The following is a 19615-nucleotide window of genomic DNA, read 5'->3' as shown; positions in this document are numbered from 1 at the left end:
CCATGGACGGAGGAACCTGGTAGGCTGCAGTCCATCCGGTGGCTAAGAGTCAGACACAACTGAGCACCTTCACTTTCACTTCTCACTTTCATGCATTGGAGAAGGAAATGGCAACCCACTCCAGAGTTCTTGCCTGGAAAATCCCATGGACAGAGGAGCCTGGTAGGCTAAAGGCCATGCAGTCGCAAAGAGGCAGACTCAACTTCACTTTCCCTTTCTTATGATATGCATAACACTGAGAATTAAACTACTGGATTACTAGTTGCCTTTACTAGATCTTAAGTTCTGTGGATATATAATAATAATCAATAATGATATCAGGTGATAGAGGCCAAAACTAGAGTAGATAGAGTAATTCAAAAGTATATAATTTGTCATTTTTCTCTGGAGCACTCCTAACTCTACCCGTTTCCCACCCAAAGTATATTTTGGTTTTGAAAATACTGCATTAATTTTTTCTGGTAGATTTGTCGTTCTAACTGTATTTTTAGGTCGTACAAACCAACTGTTAACTCAGCAGTCCTGAGATATGTCTGTTCTTATATATAATCTGGAATTAAATTTTCAGCCAAGTAAAGATGTGTAAATATGTAAAGATGTGGGTTCAGTCCCTGGGTTAGGAAGATCCCCTGTAGGAGGGCATGGCAACCCATTCCAGTATTATTGCCTGGAGAATCCCATGGACATTATTGCCTGGAGAACCCCATGGACAGAGGAGCCTGGCTGGTTACAGTCTATAGGGTTGCCAAGAGTCAGACAAGACTGAAGCAACTTAGCACGCGTACACACACACACACATTCATTTGTTAAAAAAAAAAAAATTACCTGAGCAACAGAAGATAATAGAATTTCATAAGTTGATTGTCTTTTTCAAGATCAAAGTGTCTTTTGATATACACATGTAGCTTTTTTCACTTTAATTAATGCAGAATCTTATATAGTATTTGCAGCATTAAAACCAAATAACTGGAAACAACCTAAATAGCTATCAGTAGGAAGATGGGAAAACAAATTGTGATACATTTATGCAATGGAATACTACTGGGCAATTAAAAGGAACTGACTACTGATACACATGGGTACATCTCAAACATGTTTAACAAAAGAAGCCAGGTACAAAGAGTATATACTGTATGAAACCATTTAGGTAAAGTCCAAAAACAGGATAAATTAGATATTTAGTGTTTCCCTATGATGCCAGTAAAAGGAGGAATTACTGGAAAGGAGTTTCAGGGAACTATCTTGTGTGATGGAAATGTTCAGCGCTGTCCAACATGTAGCCACTAGCTAAAAATTAAAATCTAATTGTAAACAAAAATGAAATGAAACTTAAAATCAGTTCTGTAGTTACAGTAGCTATATTTTAAGTGCTCCTTAGCCACATAGGGCTAGTGGCTACCAAATGGGACAGTACAAATACAGACCATTCCTATTGTTGCAGATGTTCTAATGGAAAGTGCTGTTCTAGGTCTTGTTTTAGGTAGTAAAGCATTTTACAATTGTCAAAATTGTAATACAATGCATATTATATCATATATGCAGAATGTCAATAATACTTGCTCCCAGAAAACACTAACGGAAATATTTATTGCTGTATTACATACCTAATTAACCACTTTTCCCTTAATATTTTTATTCAACACTACCTAAATAACAGCTAGTAAAATTACCCTTGACAAATTTGCAAAACTGTTTAAGTGTAGCTCAACAGTAGATGATGTTGGTTTGCTAAAGAAGTAAGTTATGCCACTTTATAATCTTGCATACAACTAGAAACCAAACAAATTGCTTTTGAAGGCTTAAAGTCAAGTCTAAGTGATTAAGGAGGATTTTTTTTCTTTCTCTTTTCCCTATTGGAATCACAAAAGCTTAAACATGGTGGAGATCATATAACCTTCTTCTGAGGTAACACAGGAGTACTTCAGAGATTTTGGTACTAACTTTATGACCCAGTAGAGAAAATGATGTAAACTCTCTAGGTAACAATAAAGACTCAGGGCCTTTGGAGGTAGAAGGAAATGTTTGTAAACAGATTAAAAGACTTGAATGATCTCAATTCTAAATTCTAAATTTCATGGATTTTCAGAAGTGGCACACCAGATGAATTGATTCAAAATGCTAAAAACATATGTACATGTAACACTTTTCTGAAATTAGGAGATAATTTTGGTGTAGTAAATACTATAAAGTTAACAGGTATTTTACTAGCACTTATTAAGAATATTGTGAACCCCAAGTAGATTTTTACAGGATACAGAGCTTGAACTGAATTAGATATTAATTATTATAACTTATTCAGCAATTAATGTCTGTAGTATATGCTGAAAAGTATTTTTAATGATTATTATCAATTATTATCAAAAACCATTTATCAGAAATGATTTTATTGATTCAAAGTCTTTAACTGCTAAAGACATTCTTAAGTTGGCTCTCTCCTGTTACTTACCCCAACCCCCCACACCCTTTAATGTAATGTAGCTGCTGGTGCCGCAAAGTCGCTTCAGTCGTGTTCGACTCTGTGCGACCCCATAGACGGCAGCCCACTAGGCTCCCCCATCCCTGGGATTCTCCAGGCAAGAACACTGGAGTGGGTTGCCATTTCCTTCTCCAATGCATGAAAGTGAAAAGTGAAAGTGAAGTCACTCAGTCGTGTCCGACTCTTAGCGACCCCATGGACTGCAGCCTACCAGGTTCCTCAGTCCATGGGATTTTCCAGGCAAGAGTAGTGGAGTGGGTCGCCATTGCCTTCTCTGAATGTAATGTAGAATATGGGGGAAAAAAACTCCCGTTTCTGTAGGGCCATTATTCCTATGTTAAGTGCACTAAAAGTATCTTCCCACTGGTATATGTCATACATCTCACCCTCCTCACCCCCAATATTACAATTCATTATAAAGCCTACCTTTAACTTGTTTTTGAATACTTACATCAACTGTTAAAACGTATGACTGAACTTTTTTTCACTCATTTTTTACCAACTTGCCTCAGCCACTAATAAGAAAGAAAAATCACTGAATCGAATTACATGATTTGTCTCTTGATACCTTTTTGTTTGTTTTGAAAAGAGGGAATTTATGTGTGTGGAATATTTTCCAAAATTTTTGTTTTGTTTACTAATATTTTTCTTTTGAGGGACAAGGAATGTAAAAAATACATTTTTTTTTTTGAAAAATGTATTTTTTTTTAAAAAAAATACATTTTTTAAAATGATTTTGAAACATTTAAAACACGTTCCTCCAAACACTGTTTGAAACTTTACCTACGACTTTCTTTCAGAAAAAGAGATTAAGGTCATTTTTAAGACTTTCATAGATCTGGTTTAATGTGAAAGTACTGATTATAGCCTAGTTTTGAAGTTCTTCAGTCCCACATCTTAAAATATACCATATATTACATAAAATAAATAAAAATAAAAATTGAGTTTATAGTTAGCATATTGTTAGGTTTTATAGACACCTAATTAAGTATTTGCTCATTTTGATTTGCGGCTTTCTTTTCATATTTCAACTTTTTTTTTCAGATCCCTAACATTTTCAGAGAACTTACAGAAATATATAAAGTCCTGAACATAGTACTCAATGAATAAAAGGTCCTAAAATATAGCAAGAAAACTGAATTTAATAAAATTTGACTTTGTTCTTCTTCTTATGGGGGTGGGGATGTTAATTAACTAGAAAAACATAAAAATACACTAAGATAACAAAATTACAGTGAACCATGGAGACTGGTTTCACAAAGATCTAAAAAAACTAATATAATCAAGAAATTGAAAACTTATTTTCTGAGATGATGACTTATATGTACTTGAACTCAGTACCCTAATTTGGCACTACAATCTTTACCTCATTACAAAATTACACATTATAAAAGAGATAATAAAGACAATTGGATTTACATTACAGGGATACCCTAATTGTAGCTTCAAATGTGTGACACATTAATTACAGAGTTCTTGTTAAATGTGATACCATTCTTCACCCAGAAGAAATAACCCTTAAAAAAGAATACTAATTCATCTTGAAAATTAATGAAAGACAAGAAATGTTAATGTGAATAATTTTAAAAGATATATAAAAGTCTTTGACAAGGAATTTTTCATAGGTTTAAATGCATATTTTTGAAAGTGAGTATTTTTTTAAGATTAAATCCTTGCTCAAATCAAATCAAAAAGATAAAAAGTAAAATTACATAAAATAACCATGTCATTTTCTTTCAAGTAAGTACTGATTCAGTGACCCAACAGTGTAATACAAAGCACTATGTTACTGGAAAAGCCAGAAAATAAATCAGCTTCTAAAGGAACCAGCTACAGAGATGGCAGAGCTGAATGATGTGTAAATAAGTAAGTCTAAAATGGAGATTTATCTCAATAATCATTGTCACTGCTAAGAGTAAACTAAGGAAGTATCCAATATAAGTAAAAGTAATTCTTAGAAGAATATTTTTGTTAACATAGCTGTCTAATCAAATCATTACAAATTATTAGCATCTCTTGAAAAAGCTATCTTTGGGAGTCATTTTCAGAAAAGAAATATCCTAAAAGTTTATTGTAGGCTTCAAAAGGTATAATGCTTACCTGTCAGAAACAGGTAAGGTAGGCTGGAAGTTGTAACACTTTGGGAAAGTAAGTTGACAGGAACCTTTCTTAAATGTTCACAATCTTAATCTGATGTCAGCTACAATGAAGCAGTATAAAGGTGACGTCTGAATGCAGAGTTCCAAAGAATAGCAAGCAGAGATATGAAAGCCTTCCTAAGTGATCAATGCAAAGAAATAGAGGAAAACAGTAGAATGGGAAAGACTAGAAATCACTTCAAGAAAATTAGAGAAACCAAAGGAACATTTCATGCAAATATGGGCACAATAAGGACAGAAACGGTATGGACCTTACAGAAGCAGAAGATATTAAGAAGAGGTGGCAAATATATACAGAAGAACTGTATGAAAAAGATCTTCATGACCCAGATAATCACGATGGTGTGATCACTCACCTAGAGCCAGACATCCTAGAATACGAAGTCAAGTGGGCCTTAGGAAGCATCGCTACAAACAAAGCTAGTGGAGGCGATGGAATTCCAGTTGAGCTATTTCAATCCTAAAAGATGCTGCTGTGAAAGTGATGCACTCAATATGCCAGCAAAGTTGGAAAACTCAGCAGTGGCCATAGGACTAGAAAAGGTCAGTTTTCATTCCAATCCCAAAGAAAGGCAATGCCAAAGAATGTTCAGACTACTGCACAATTGCACTCATCTCACACACTAGGAAAGTAATGCTCAAAATTCTCCAAGCTAGGCTTCAACAGTACGTGAACTGAGAACTTCCAGATGCTTAAGCTGGATTTAGAAAAGGCAGAGGAAAAAAAAAAAAATGGCAGAGGAAACAAAGATCAAATTGCCAACATTCGTTGGAACAAAGAAAAAGCAAGAGAATTCCATAAAAACATCTGCTTTATTGACTATCCCAAAGCCTTTGACTGTGTGGATCACAACAAACTGGAAAATTCTTAAAGACACAGGAATACCAGACCACCTGACCTGCCTCCTGAGAAATCTGTATGCAGGTCAAGAAGCAACAGTTAGAATCAGACATGAAACAACAGACTAGTTCCAAATTGGGAAAGGTGTATATCAAGGCTGTATATTGTCACCCTGCTTATTTAATTTATATGCAGAGTATATCATGTGAAATGTCAGGCTGGATGACTCACAAGCTGGAATCAAGATTGCCAGGAGAAATATCAACAACTCAGATGATACCACCCTAATGGCAGAAAGTGAAGAGGAACTAAAGAGTCTTTTGATGGTGAAAGAGAAGAGTGGAAAACACTGGTTTAAAACACAACATTCAAAAAACGAAGCATCCAGTCCCATCACTTCATGGCAAATAGATGGGGACAAAATGGAAACAGTGATAGACTTTATTTTCTTGGGCTCCAAAATCACTATGGATGGCGACTACAGCCACAAAATTAAAAGATGCTTGCTCCTTGGAAGAAAAGCTACAACAAACCAACCCAGCATATTAAAGAGCAGACACATCACCTTACCAACAAGTGTCCATGCAATCAAAGCTAAGTTTTTTTCCAGTAGTTATGTACAAATGTGAGAACTGAACCATAAAGAAGGCTGAGCAACGAAGAATTGATGCTTTTGAACTGTGGTGGTAGAGAAGACTCTTGAGAGTCCTTGGACAGCAAGGAGATCAAATCATTCATCCTAAAGGACATTAGTCGTGAATATTCATTGGAGGGACTGATGCTGAAACTGAAGCTTCAATACTTTGGCCACCTGCTGGGAAGAGTTGATTGTATTTGTACACTTTAAGGAGGTACCTTAGTTACAACTGGTTCATTTGGGTTGGACCTAATCCAGTATGACTGGTGTCCTCTTAAAAAGACAAGATTAGGACATAAACACTTGGAAAAGGCCCTGATGCTGGGAAAGAATAAAGACAGAAGGAAAAGAGGATAACAGAGGATGAGACAGTTGGATGGCATCACTGACTCAATGGACATGGGTATGAGCAAACTCTGGGGCTTGGTGAAGGACAGGGAAGCCGGGCATGCAAGTCCATGGGGTCAGTAAAAGTGGGACATGACTTAGTGACCAAGCAACAACAATAAAGGTTGGAGAAGGAGAAAATATAATCAAACCATTTAATCAATTGAGATATTGTTATACAACTAAGCATTGTTTTGTGGGTTGCTTTGCTTTGCTTGCTTTTTCATTTGCATAGAATTAACCAACTAAAAACCATGAGAAAAGTAGTAGTCTTAGATAAAATATAGTTGAGATTTGGATTAAGGCTATAACTACAAATAGTGAGAAGACATAGCCTAAAAACTAGTAGAAAGGAAATATTGACAATAGTTGTAAATTACTGAGCATGTTTAATATTGTAAATCAACTATACCTTAATAAGAAAAAAATTAATGTTAAATCTGAAAACTTAAATTTCATTGACAACAAATAAATAGATAAAAGAGTTAAAAACATGAGAGCAGAAAGATAAAATAGAAAATAACTGGGGATGAAAAATAACCTATTCCCAGAGAATTTTTGAGGATCTGCTATATATTTTCTAGGCACTTTTGTGGGGGTGGAAGAGGTAGCAAACAAGGAAAAGAGGAAAATACAGTCCCTCCCTGTGCTAGATATCCTCTATGTGTTTCTCCAGACTCACTCTCGACTCTTCTTCACTCTTCATGCTAGGTGGCTGACCTTCCCAGGCCACATGACTGCATTCCTATGCTCTCTGGGGGCTGGTTGGTTTCTGTCAGTGGTAGCACTGACAGGAGATTGAAGGCAGGGAGAAGAAGCATTGGGTCAGGACACTTATTACCATTTTCCCTTCCTCCAAAGTTGCTTCAAGATACACCTGCATCCCTTCACTGAATATTCTAATAAAGGCTCCTTCCTACCATAGGGTTTCCAGGTGGTAGCAACTTCACTCTTCTTTAGGTTAACGCACCATCCTTTTTGGTCCTCCAACACCCACATCACAGTAAATCAGCCTTTTGTACTTTAATTCTCCTTGAATTGCCTTCTTTTTAGTGTCATTTGTTTCCTTTTGGGACTTTGATGATGCCAAATAAGACAACAGACTATGTACTACTTTGCTAGGGCTGCCATAAGAATGCCCCTCAGATTGGGTGGCTTAAATTATAGGAATTTAGATTCTTGAATTCCAGGCTAGAAGTTCAAGATCAAGGCGTTGATAGACCTGATTACTTCTGAGGTCTCTGCTTGGCTTGCAGATATGCATCTCCCCGTGTCTTCACAAGGTCTTTCCAACACGTGTGTTTATGTCCTAATCTTGTCTTTTTAAGAGGACACCAGTCATACTGGATTAGGTCCAACCCCAATGAACCAGTTTTAACTAAGTTACCTCCTTAAAGTGTCCAAATACAGTCACATCCTGAGGTAGTGGGAGTAAGAACTTCAACATATGAATTTGGGGGAGGGGGGACACAACCTAGTTTATGACAAACTAGTTGAGAAAGAAAAACATAGAATAAGTTAGGAAATATCTCCAGATTATGGCAACATATTTTTTTCGACTTATGGTGGGGTTAAACCCCGATAAAGCTATTGTAAATCGAAATGCATTTCAACCTACTGGACATCATATCTTAATCTAGCCTAAGGTAAACATGCTCAGAAAACAAAGCCTACATTTTGGCAAAATTATCTAACACCTATTTTATAATATGTTGGATATCTCTTTGTAAATCAAAATGCTTTTAATATATTCAACCTACTTAACATCATAGCTTGGTCTAGTGTAAGTTGAATATACTCAGAACACAAAGCCTACATTTTGGCAAAATCATTTAACACAAAATCATCTAACCCTTATTTCATAATGATGTGTTGGATATCTCATAATTAATTGAATACTATACTAAAAGTGGAAAACAGAATGGCTGTATGAATACAGGACAGTTGCAAGTACATTAGCTGTTTACTGATCCTGTGGGAGCTTCAATTTGCTGCCACTTCTCAGCATCACAAGAAACTATTAGTAGTATTGCTTATCAATAGCCTGGGGATAAGATCAAAATTGGAAGTATGGTTGCTTTTGAATCCATATCACTTTTACCCCATCATAAAGTCAAGCCATCCCAAGTTGGGGACAGTCTATATAGTATGAATATAAGACAATAGACACTATTACACTTATCCTGAGCAGAATATTAGAAGGAGGCGATGAGAAGAAAATTTTAAATGAGCAGTTTTATAAATGTGCAAATCTCAGTGGCAGATTGAAGTGAAAAGGCATGTACAAAAGAAATCACATGAGTTAGAACTATTAGGTCCGAGACTGAATTGGGAGTCCTTTCAGTAACCAAATAACAATAATAGCTAAAATCTATAGAGCACTCTGACAGAGATTAGTTGTTATGCTTATCTATGATAACATGATTACTCCTGTTTTTTGCCAGACCTTTTCCACAAACTGAACTTTTCAGACTTCCTTTTCTGGTCTCACTTAAAGCTAGATGGAGAACTGTGACTAAGCTCTGGTCAGTGAGTTATATTCATGTTCATGGAGCCACCTCTAAGAAATCTTCCTGAAGAGACACCTTGCATGTGTCCTTGGTCCTTTTATCCTTTCATCCCCTTCTCTATCCCGCTGCTTAGAACAAGGATGCCACAAAGTGGGACCAAGACACATGGGGCAACAGACCTGGAGACTAGGTCCCTAGTGATTGTGAGGCTACTATCCTGCCCATCACGAGAAAAGAATCAGCCAGTATGTTTTGTCTCACAGCTGAAACAAATACTAATTAACACAATTATTTTCTATGTGCCAGGTACTCTTCACAGTTTTTTAATCTGTAAGTACTTAATGCTGTAACAATTCTATATGTCGGTGCTATTATTATCTTCCATAAGCAAATAGGCACAGAGATATTAAATAATTTTCCCTAAACAACACACCATGTAGAGTGTAGGAATTAACCAGACTAAGAGAATCTGACTCCAGAGTCTGCCCTCTTAATCACTATGTCAAGTGGCCTCCTTCTAGTTTCTGGTCTGAGGCCAAATCATCCATTATATGGGGAGTGGGGTTGCTTTTGAAAGCTACAGCATAAAGAAGAAAATCTTACTTGAATTTGGAACAATGTTACACAGTCTATCAAGGGAGGGAAAGCAGATGAAATGGAAAAATTTTGGTTAAGATTTCTACATGACCATAATCTTATTTTCATTGCTTATTTTAGTCCTGAATTTACTACAGCTTTGGTTACAACATGTCTCTTTATAAACTTAATTTTTAAAAAGGTTTTTACTATTAGAGACTCTTGTGAAGCTCTGTAAATCTAAAATGATTTGCTTCCTAGTTATCCTGGCTGTGATCAGCCCCACAGGGCAAGAAGGTGTTTTAGATGTACGCCATAGAAGGGCTTCCTTTTGGCCATATTCGGCCAGAGTCCTTCTCAGAACGCCAGCTGGGTTAATCTTTGGTGCAATCGAGGGGCAACTTCAGCACTTAATTGTCAGATTTCTCTTGAGAAAGACTCAGCTCTCAGTCAGGAGTCAATCCTTATGGTTGCAGTCTCTGTTGTACTTCCTTTAGCAGCAGGAGAGCTTTAGATGGTTACTGGGCTTTGTTAAGCCCTCTCTTAGGGAGACTGAAGAAAAAAGGATTTTAAGGGCATCTTGATTTTTTTTAAAGTTTGGAAAGAGGAAAAATTGGACCAGTGGATATTGTTCTATTCCCTTCCCATCTGACTACATAAAAGGCTTCAGAAAGGCCAATGAATCTACTTAGAGGATATTAATGCACAATAATTCTGCAAAGAAATAAGGCATAAATAAGGGATCCATTTATCCACTTGAAGTAAGAAGTTCTGAAGGCAGAAACACAGAAGGCAAAGGACCTCTAATCTCTCACACAATTTGCTTTCAGGCTATTAACAGTACTGATCCTTAAGAACAGCTTTTTTGGGATGGGATTTCGAAATGCATCTACCCCTATACTTATTGTTTTTAGAGATTAAAGTTACTCCCTGTAACCCATTTTTCCAGCTGACAAAGACATTTGAAAAGTACTTTCATGATCAGCATTACGCCATCTTGGGGTAGAAATAAGTATATATTACCTTTTGAAAACAGCTTTACTGAGTTATAACTCACATAGAAAATAAATTCACCCATATTAGGTATACAGTTAGAAAAGTTTAAGCAAAGTATCCAGTCATTTGATTATCACCACAGTCAAGTTACTGAACTCTTCTATCAGCATCAAAAATTTCTCTGTGGCTCTTTGCAGTCAAGTCCTCTCCTTGTAAACCATCCCCTCCTCTGACTCCAGGAAACCTGTTATATACCCTTACTATTGTGCTTCCCTTTACTAGAATGTCATTTAAATGGAAAATAAAATATCAAAAATCTGAGGAGGGGTGTCTAGCTTCTTTAACATGGCAGTATATTTTTGAGATTCATCCATACTAATGTATGTATCAGTTAATTCATTTATTTTTACTGCTGAGTAATTTTCCTTTGAATGGATATACCACAGTTTATTTTCAATGTTTTGTTATTATAAATAATGCCACTATGAGCATTTGTATATAAGTGGTCTTGTGGACAGACATTTTCGTTTTACTTCAGTAGATAGCCACATATGTAATTTCTGTCACATGTTAAGAGTATGTTTTACTTTGTAAGAAACTGCTGAACTGCTTTCCTAAGTGGCTTTTTCACTGTGCATTACCATCAGAAACATGAGAGTTCTAGGTGCTATACATCTTCATCAACCTTTGTGGCATGGATTAAAATGTGCTTTTACTTTTAGTTATTCCAATGGATGTGTAGTAATATCTCATTGTAGTTTTAATTTGTTATTTCCCTAACAACTGGTAGCTCAGCTGGTAAAGAATCCACCTGCAATGTGGGAGACCTGGGTTCGATCCCTGGGTTGGGAAGAGCCCCTGGAGAAGGGAATGGCTACCCACTCCAGTATTCTGGCCTGGAGAATTCCATGAACTGTATGGTCCATGGGGTCACAGAGTGTCAGATACAACCAAGCAACTTTCACTTCATTAACAACTAGTGATGGTGAGCATCTTTTCATAGGCTTGCTGTCCATTTCTATACCTTCTTTTGTGAAATGTCTGTTGTATTTTGTCATATTTTGAGTTGTCTTCTCATTGAGTTGTAAGTTCTTAACATAGTTTGGATATAAGTCTTTTGTCATATACATATTTTGCAAATATTTCTCCCAATACATGGCTTCCTTTTCATTTCCTTAAAAGTGTCTTTCAAAGAGCAAAAGATTTTAATTTTGATGAAATCTATTAGGTTATCAATATTTTATTTTATGGTTTGTTCCTTTTCTGTTATATCTAAGAAATCTTTGCCTAACCCAAGGTCATTAGATTTTTCTCCTCTATATTCTTAACAAAGTTTTATTATTTTAGCTCTTAAAATTTTATTATTTTAGATCTTAAGTTTAGATCTGTGAATCATTTTGAATTAAATTTTATGTAGAATGTGAGATAAAGACTGAAGTCCACAGCTAACTATACAGATATCCAATTATTACAGTACCATTTGTTAAAAAAACCAAATTGCCCATCTACCTTTGTCAAAAATCAGTTGTTCGTACATGTATGGGTCTATCTGGGGATTCTCTAATCTGTTCCATTTGTATGTCTATCTCTACCCCATACAACCTTATCTGTTTTCTGTAACTTTATACTGAAATTTTAAATTTATAAAAAAAAAATCAGATAGCATTAACCCTCCATTTCTGCTGTTCTTTTTCAAAGTTGTTTTGGATATTCTAGGTCTTTTGCCTTTCCATATGAATTTTAGTAACATCTTGTCAATTTCTACAAAATAAGGCTTATGGGGATTTGGATTGGTATTGTACTGAATCTATAAATCAGCCTGGTGAGGACTGACATCTTAATAGTAGACAGTCTTCTGATCCATGACAAAGATAAACCTCTACTTTTATTTAAGTCTTCTTTAATTTCTCTTAGTAATTTTTTTTTAGTATATATAGGTCTTTCACATTTTTTGTCAGATGTATCCCTAAATATATAATTTGGATGCTATTGTAAATAACATTGTTTTAAAATTGCTTTTGTTCATTGCTAGGGTAGAGAAATGTAATGGATTTTTTATATCGATCTTATATCCTGATACCTTGTAAAAATCACATATTAGTTCTAGTAGCTTTTTTATTGATTCCATCAGACTTTCTATGTAAACCACTATGTTGGCTGTGAATAAAGACAACTTTACTTTTACCTTTTCCAAAAGTAAAGGGCTTTCTTTCCTAATGTCCTCCTGCCCACCAGGTCTAAGAGATAAGCTAACAAGGTTTGGCTTTAGTTCCTCTGGTAATCATCTCATTTATGTGGAACTGTGGCTTGTATTTAAATAGTGTCTATAAACTGATATAGCCACTATGAAGAACAGTATGGAGATTCCTTTAAAAACTAGGAATGCAATGACCATCAGTTCAGTTCAGTTCAGTCGCTCAGTCGTGTCTGACTCTTTGCGACCCCATAAACCACAGCATTCCAGGCCTCCCTGTCCATCACCAATTCCCAGAGTCTACCCAAACCCATGCCCATCGAGTTGGTGATGCCATCCAGCCATCTCATCCTCTGTCGTCCCCTTCTCCTCCTGCCCTCAATCTTTCCCAGCATCAGGATCTTTTCCAATGAGTCAACCCTTCACATGAGGTGGCCAAAGTACTGGAGTTTCAGCTTCAACATCAGTCCTTCCAATGAACACCCAGGACTGATCTCCTTTAGGATGGACTGGTTGGATCTCCTTGCAGTCCAAGGGACTCTCAAGAGTCTTCTGCAACACCATAGTTCAAAAGCATCAATTTTTCAGTGCTCAGCTTTCTTCACAGTCCAATTCTCACATCCATACATGACCACTGGAAAAACCATAGCCTTGACCAGACGGAACTTTGTTGGCAAAGTAATGTCTCTGCTTTTTAATATGCTATCTAGGTTGGTCATAACTTTCCTTCCAAGGAGAAAGCGGCTTTTAATTTCATGGCTGCAATCACCATCTGCAATGATTTTGGAGTCCCAAAAAATAAAGTCTGACACTCTTTCCACTGTTTCCCCATCTATTTCCCATGAGGTGATGGGACCAGATGCCATGATCTTAGTTTTCTGAATGTTAAGCGTCAAGCCAACTTTTTCACTCTCCTCTGTCACTTTCATCAAGAGGCTTTTTTAGTTCCTCTTCACTTTCTGCCATAAGGGTGGTATCATCTGTATATCTGAGGTTATTGATATTTCTCCCAGCAATCTTGATTCCAGCTTGTGCTTCATCCAGCCCAGCGTTTCTCATGATGTACTCTGCATATAAGTTAAATAAGCAGGGTGACAATATACAGCCTTGATGTACTCCTTTTCCTATTTGGAACCAGTCTGTTGTTCCATGTCCAGTTCTAACTGTTTCCTCCTGACCTGCACACAGGTTTCTCAAGAGGCAGGTCAGGTGGTCTGGTATTCCCATCTCTTTCAGAATTTTCCACAGTTTTTTGTGATCCACACAGTCAAAGGCTTTGGCATAGTCAATAAAGCAGAAATAGATGTTTTCCTGGAACTCTCTTGCTTTTTTGATGATCTAGCGGATACTGGCAATTTGATCTCTGGTTCCTCTGCCTTTTCTAAAACCAGCTTGAACATGTGGAAGTTCATGGTTCACGTATTGCTGAAGCCTGGCTTGGAGAATTTTGAGCATTACTTTACTAGCGTGTGAGATGAGTGCAGTTGTGCGGTAGTTTGAGCATTCTTTGGGATTGCCTTTCTTAGGGATTGGAATGAAAACTGACCTTTTCCAGTCCTGTGGCCACTGCTGAGTTTTCCAAATTTGCTGGCATATTGAGTGAAGCACTTTCACAGCATCATCTTTCAGGATTTCAAATAGCTCAAGTGGAATTCCATCACATCCACTAGTTTTGCTCGTAGTGATGCTTTCTAAGGCCCACTTGACTTCACATTCCAGGATGTCTGGCTCTAGGTGAGTGATCACACCATTGTGATTATCTGGGAGTATTACTCAGCCATAAAAAAGAATGGATTTGAGTCAGTTCTAGTGAAGTGGATGAACCCAGAGCCTATTATACAGAGTGAAGTAAAGCAGAAAGAGAAAAACAAATATTGTGTCTTAGCACATACATGGAATCTAGAAAAATGTTAGGGCAGGAATAGAGATGAAGACATAGAGAACAGACGTATGGACACAGCAGGGGAAGCAGAGGGTGGGGCAAATTGAGAGAGTAGCATTGACACATATTCATTACCATATGTAAAATATATAGCTAATGGGAAGTTGTTGTATTCACAGGGAGCTCAACTTGGTACTCAGTGACAACCTAGAGGGGTGTGGCTGGGTGGGGGTGGGAGGGAGTTCTAGAGGAAGGGGACGTATGTATACTTATGGCTGAATCACACTGTTGTATGGCAGAAACCAATGCAACATTGTAAAGCAAGGATCCTCCAATTAAAAAATAAATTTAAAAAATAGTGTCTACTAACACTCTACAGTGAAAGATAAAAAAAGACTCTATTTTTCCTTCCCTCATCCTGTTTTTTTCCTCTGATTCCCATTTTCAAGTTAACATTATACTTTTACATTGCCTACATTTACAAAAATTATTTCCATTTCTGATCATATGGTGGGTTAGGTAAGCTGAATAAACCTTTAGCAAACACCAAAAAATTCTGAGTGAAGTATTTTAAAACAGCTTATTAAATCCACTGCTGAGCTAGCAAGAAAGTACAGGAAATTCACAAAGATCTAGAAAGGAATGAAAGTCCAAATAAAAAACAGTTAAAACAGTCCTGAAGAGAAAAAAATCTACCATTCCCTAGTAAACTAGAATTTCAATTTTAATGGTCTCTTGGAAACTGAACACAAAGACTTGGACCTCATGGGGTGAAAAGTTATAATCTGAAATCCCTTCACAAAGCCAAGACCTGAAAGCTGCACCTTCAGTGAAAGAAAATGTGAATTAGGTAGAAGGAAACAAGTAGTCATGTAAGAGAGAAGGCAAAGAAGATGTGGAAGTTTATAACTCTTGAAAAAAGGAGTCCTGTACAAAATCCTTTCTGGCATCAATCAATGCCTCCTTAGCTTTTATTTATGTAATTATCATTTTCAATTACTATTGATGCATAGTTTCATTTTAGTATCCTCTGTACTTTTCCATTCATTTTAGACTCTGAATACTTTTTTTCCTATGGTTATTGGATAATGAAGAATTTAGGAACCGAGTAATGCAGAAGGAAATGGCAACCCACTCCAGTATTTTTGCCTGAAAAACCCCACGGACAGAGAAGCCTGAAGGGCTATAGTCCATGGGATCATAAATAGTCAGACATGACTGAGTGACTGAGTGCAATGAAGAGTAGCTCTTATTCTCAATGAGGACTCCACTCTGCTACCCTTCCAGGGCACTGATGGTTGTATAAATTGACAGGATACAATTTTTTTCCCAAGTACTTGAGTAGGCCAGCCTGAATTAATGGTAAATCCAGACTTTTGGATAATTCTTGAAAAGAAACACCTATTAATACTGCAAAAGGTAAATAAAGCACATGATTGCTGAACTTCTTGGAATGGTTCAAAAAGTTAATCCAATGACAATCAGGCCCTTTAGGTTTCAATCACGCATTCAAAAATCACCAGACATTGACGTCTAGAACAGAAGAAACACTCATTTATAATAAAAGATATAAACCTAGTCTGAAAACAAGAGTCCTCCTCATAAGGCACATCCCTTTCTGTATAAGCATTCAAAAATATGAATGTTCAAGAAGCCCAGACTTCTCTGTTGATGGGCATCTCTACTTAGAATACCACAAATGCCTTCAACAAAAAATATCCTAAATCTGACCTCACGATTTTTATTCTAACACTTAATTTTTCATCCTGGATCCCATTTCTGGATGAATGGCCTCACTACACTTCCAGTTGCCTGAGCTAAAAATGAAGTAGTCATTCTAGACTCCTCTCTCTTACTTACCTCCCACAGCCAGTGAGTCACCAAGTCCAGGACATTCGCTCTCCATTATGTCTTTCACCAACCAACCAATCAATGTGTGTGTGCTCAGTCATGTCTGACTCCGCGATCCCATGGAGTGCAGCCCACCAGGCCCCTCTGTCCTTTGGATTCTCTGAATGAGTTGCCATTTCCTACTCCAGGATATCTTCCTGACCCAGAGATTGAATCCGAGCCTCTTGTGTCTCCTGCATTGGCAGGCAGGTTCGCTATCACTGTGACACCTGGAAAGACACTCACTGCTATCCCTTTGTTCCCACTACTGCTATTTACAGCAGGTTCCATTTTCCTGGGTTTACCTGCACAGACACTCCCAACGGGTTTTCCTATAGCTGATCTAGAAGTTGTTGCCAGAGTGATCTTAAAATAGAGATCTGATCATGTCTTTCCTCTGTTTAAAGTTCTCTAGTGGTTCTTTGTAGCTTGTAGGAAAATGTTCAGATTCCTGAACACGTTTAGCTCCTTATAACTTGGCACTGTCCTTTCTCTCTAGAAAATTGCCCAGGCATCCTCTGCATCTGGTGGTGTAGCATCAGAGGCAGGCCAGGTTGGGGAGTTTCCTGGAGAATGGCTGGAGTTCAGCAGTGAGGCATATTTATTTTACACTGTTAGGGTTCACAGAGACCAGGAGTTGTGACCTCTGAATTGCACAGTTCAGTCTGCAGTAAACAGTCCATATCCATGAGTTGTGTTAAAAGCAGAAACCAGAGAAGGGAGCCAAATTGAATTCACAAACTAGGCTAAGAAAGAGTGAGGAGTGTTGGTAGGAAGGAATTCTTGAGGTGAAATCAAACATTTGTAACAAACTTTTAATGTAATTTTCATGTCAATTCTGAGGACATGCTGGGTTGAATGGAGGTAAATTAAAGTAGAATAGGTGTACACTACTTGCGGTGACCTAGAGATTCTATGCTGCTTCATGTCTCTGCATCTATCCCACCCGATTGCCTCCCTCTGAAGTGCTATCTCCCACTGCCCTGTCCTCTAACTCCTACTCATTCCACAGACCCATTTCAAGCATCGTCTCTTCTGTAAATACTACTAGCCAACATAAATTGAACATTTATAATCCATAGGCACTACGTAAGATGCTTCAGTACATAATATCATTTAAATCTCACTAGGAAAGGTGCCTCTGTTTTCTACATGGTACAGATTAAGGTACTGATGTTGAGAGAGTTGAATGAATTTGCACAGGTCCTACAACAATTGACTTCCCAGGTGGCACTACTGGTAAAAAAAAAAAAAAAAACCTGCCTGCCAATGCAGGAGACTTAAGAGACATGGGTTCAGTCCCTGGATGGGAGATCTCTTGGAGGAGGGCATCGCAGCCTACTCCAATATTATTGCCTGGGGCGTTCCATGGACAGAGGAGCCTGGCAGGCTATAGTCCATGGGGTTGTACATGACTGAGGCAACTTAACTCTCAGTACTACAACAATTAAATGTGAAGAGGGGAATTAAATCCAGGCAGTCCAATGCTAAAGTTTGAGCTTGTCAACCACCACTGACCTTCACCAATGCCTGAAGCTGATTTGCTATGCCTCTTCACATGTAACCGTGTTTACATCATCATGGCTCCATCCTTGTCTAATATAATCTTTTATTTATTGGTTTCTCCCAGTAGTTAGGGAGCTCTGAAAAATCAATGGTCAAATATCTGCTACAAAACTAGAATTTTAATTAATTAAAGTAAATGTTTAATTAATTAATTACTACTGTCCATCAAGTTGCTAGGGAGCAATAATTAAGGATACTGGCTATTGAACTAAGGAAATTAGTGTCAACTTAACGTAGCCTGTTGTGTTATTCTTTTGTCCTTACAGTATACTTTTTTAAAGTAAAATCTGGTATCAGTAAAGTAAAATCAGAATATTCTCTTACCTAGACTGTTTCTTTGTCTTTATACTTTATTAAACCATCTGTTTCTTCTGGTAGTCATGATCATACTATAGTCTCCAAGATAAGTACTTCCATTCAGTTCAGTTCAGTTCAGTCACTCAGTCATGTCTGACTCTTTGCGACCCCATAAACCACAGCACACCAGGCCTCCCTGTCCATCACCAACTCCCGGAGTCCACCCAAACCCATGTCCATTGAGTCGGTGATGCCATCCAGCCATCTCATCCTCTGTCGTCCCCTTCTCCTCCTGCCATCAATCTTTCCCAGCAGCAGGGTCTTTTCAATTGAGTCAGCTTTTCTCATCTGGTGGCCAAAGTATTGGAGTTTCAGCTTCAACATCAGTCCCTCCAATGAACACCCAGGACTGATCTCCTTTAAGATGGACTGGTTGGATTTCCTTGCAGTCCAAGGGACTCTCAAGAGTCTTCTCCAACACCACAGTTCAAAAGAATCAATCCTTCGGCACTCAGCCTTCTTTATAGTCCAACTCTCACATCCATACATGACCACTGGGAAAACCATAGCCTTGACTAGACGGACCTTTGTTGGCAAAGTAATGTCTCTGCTTTTTAATATGCTGTCTATGTTGGTCATAACTTTCCTTCCAAGGAGCAAGCGTCTTTTAATTTCATGGCTGCAATCACTATCTGCAGTGATTTTGGAGCCATTAAATGTGGTATATTAAAGTAAAATGTTTGTCCTAACTCTGCCCTTCATAAACTATTATCTTAATTTTCCAACTTTTGTGTTTTGGGGTTTTAGTGGAATCTAAGAGAATGGTTGGCCCCTTGGACTTTACTCCTCAGTGACTGTATTAGATTCAAAATAACTGTGACTTAATCAAAGAGCTTTTCAACCAATTGTTTGAAATTGTAAGTTTTAGGGATTTATTTCAGCCCACCACTAAGTATCCCTCAAGTTTCCAAAGGAAGGAAAAACAGGGGAAATAAAAATACTATTGGGAAGGAGGCGGTTATCCAGTTCCAACTGGGCTCAAGAAAATTAGCTGTTAAACAGGTGCCTCTAGACCCAGAGGAATGAAGTGAGAAGCAGATCTACATGCAATGAAAGCAGCTTGGAAAGTCTCTCAGGCTCTGTGTTCTTCTATCCACAACCCTAGGGGCAGCAAAGTGATTTTACTCTTGGTGGGAAGGAACAC

Source organism: Dama dama, chromosome 29 (assembly GCF_033118175.1).
Source record: "Dama dama isolate Ldn47 chromosome 29, ASM3311817v1, whole genome shotgun sequence".
NCBI lineage: Eukaryota > Metazoa > Chordata > Mammalia > Artiodactyla > Cervidae > Dama > Dama dama.
Note: the sequence above shows the minus strand (reverse complement) of the source record.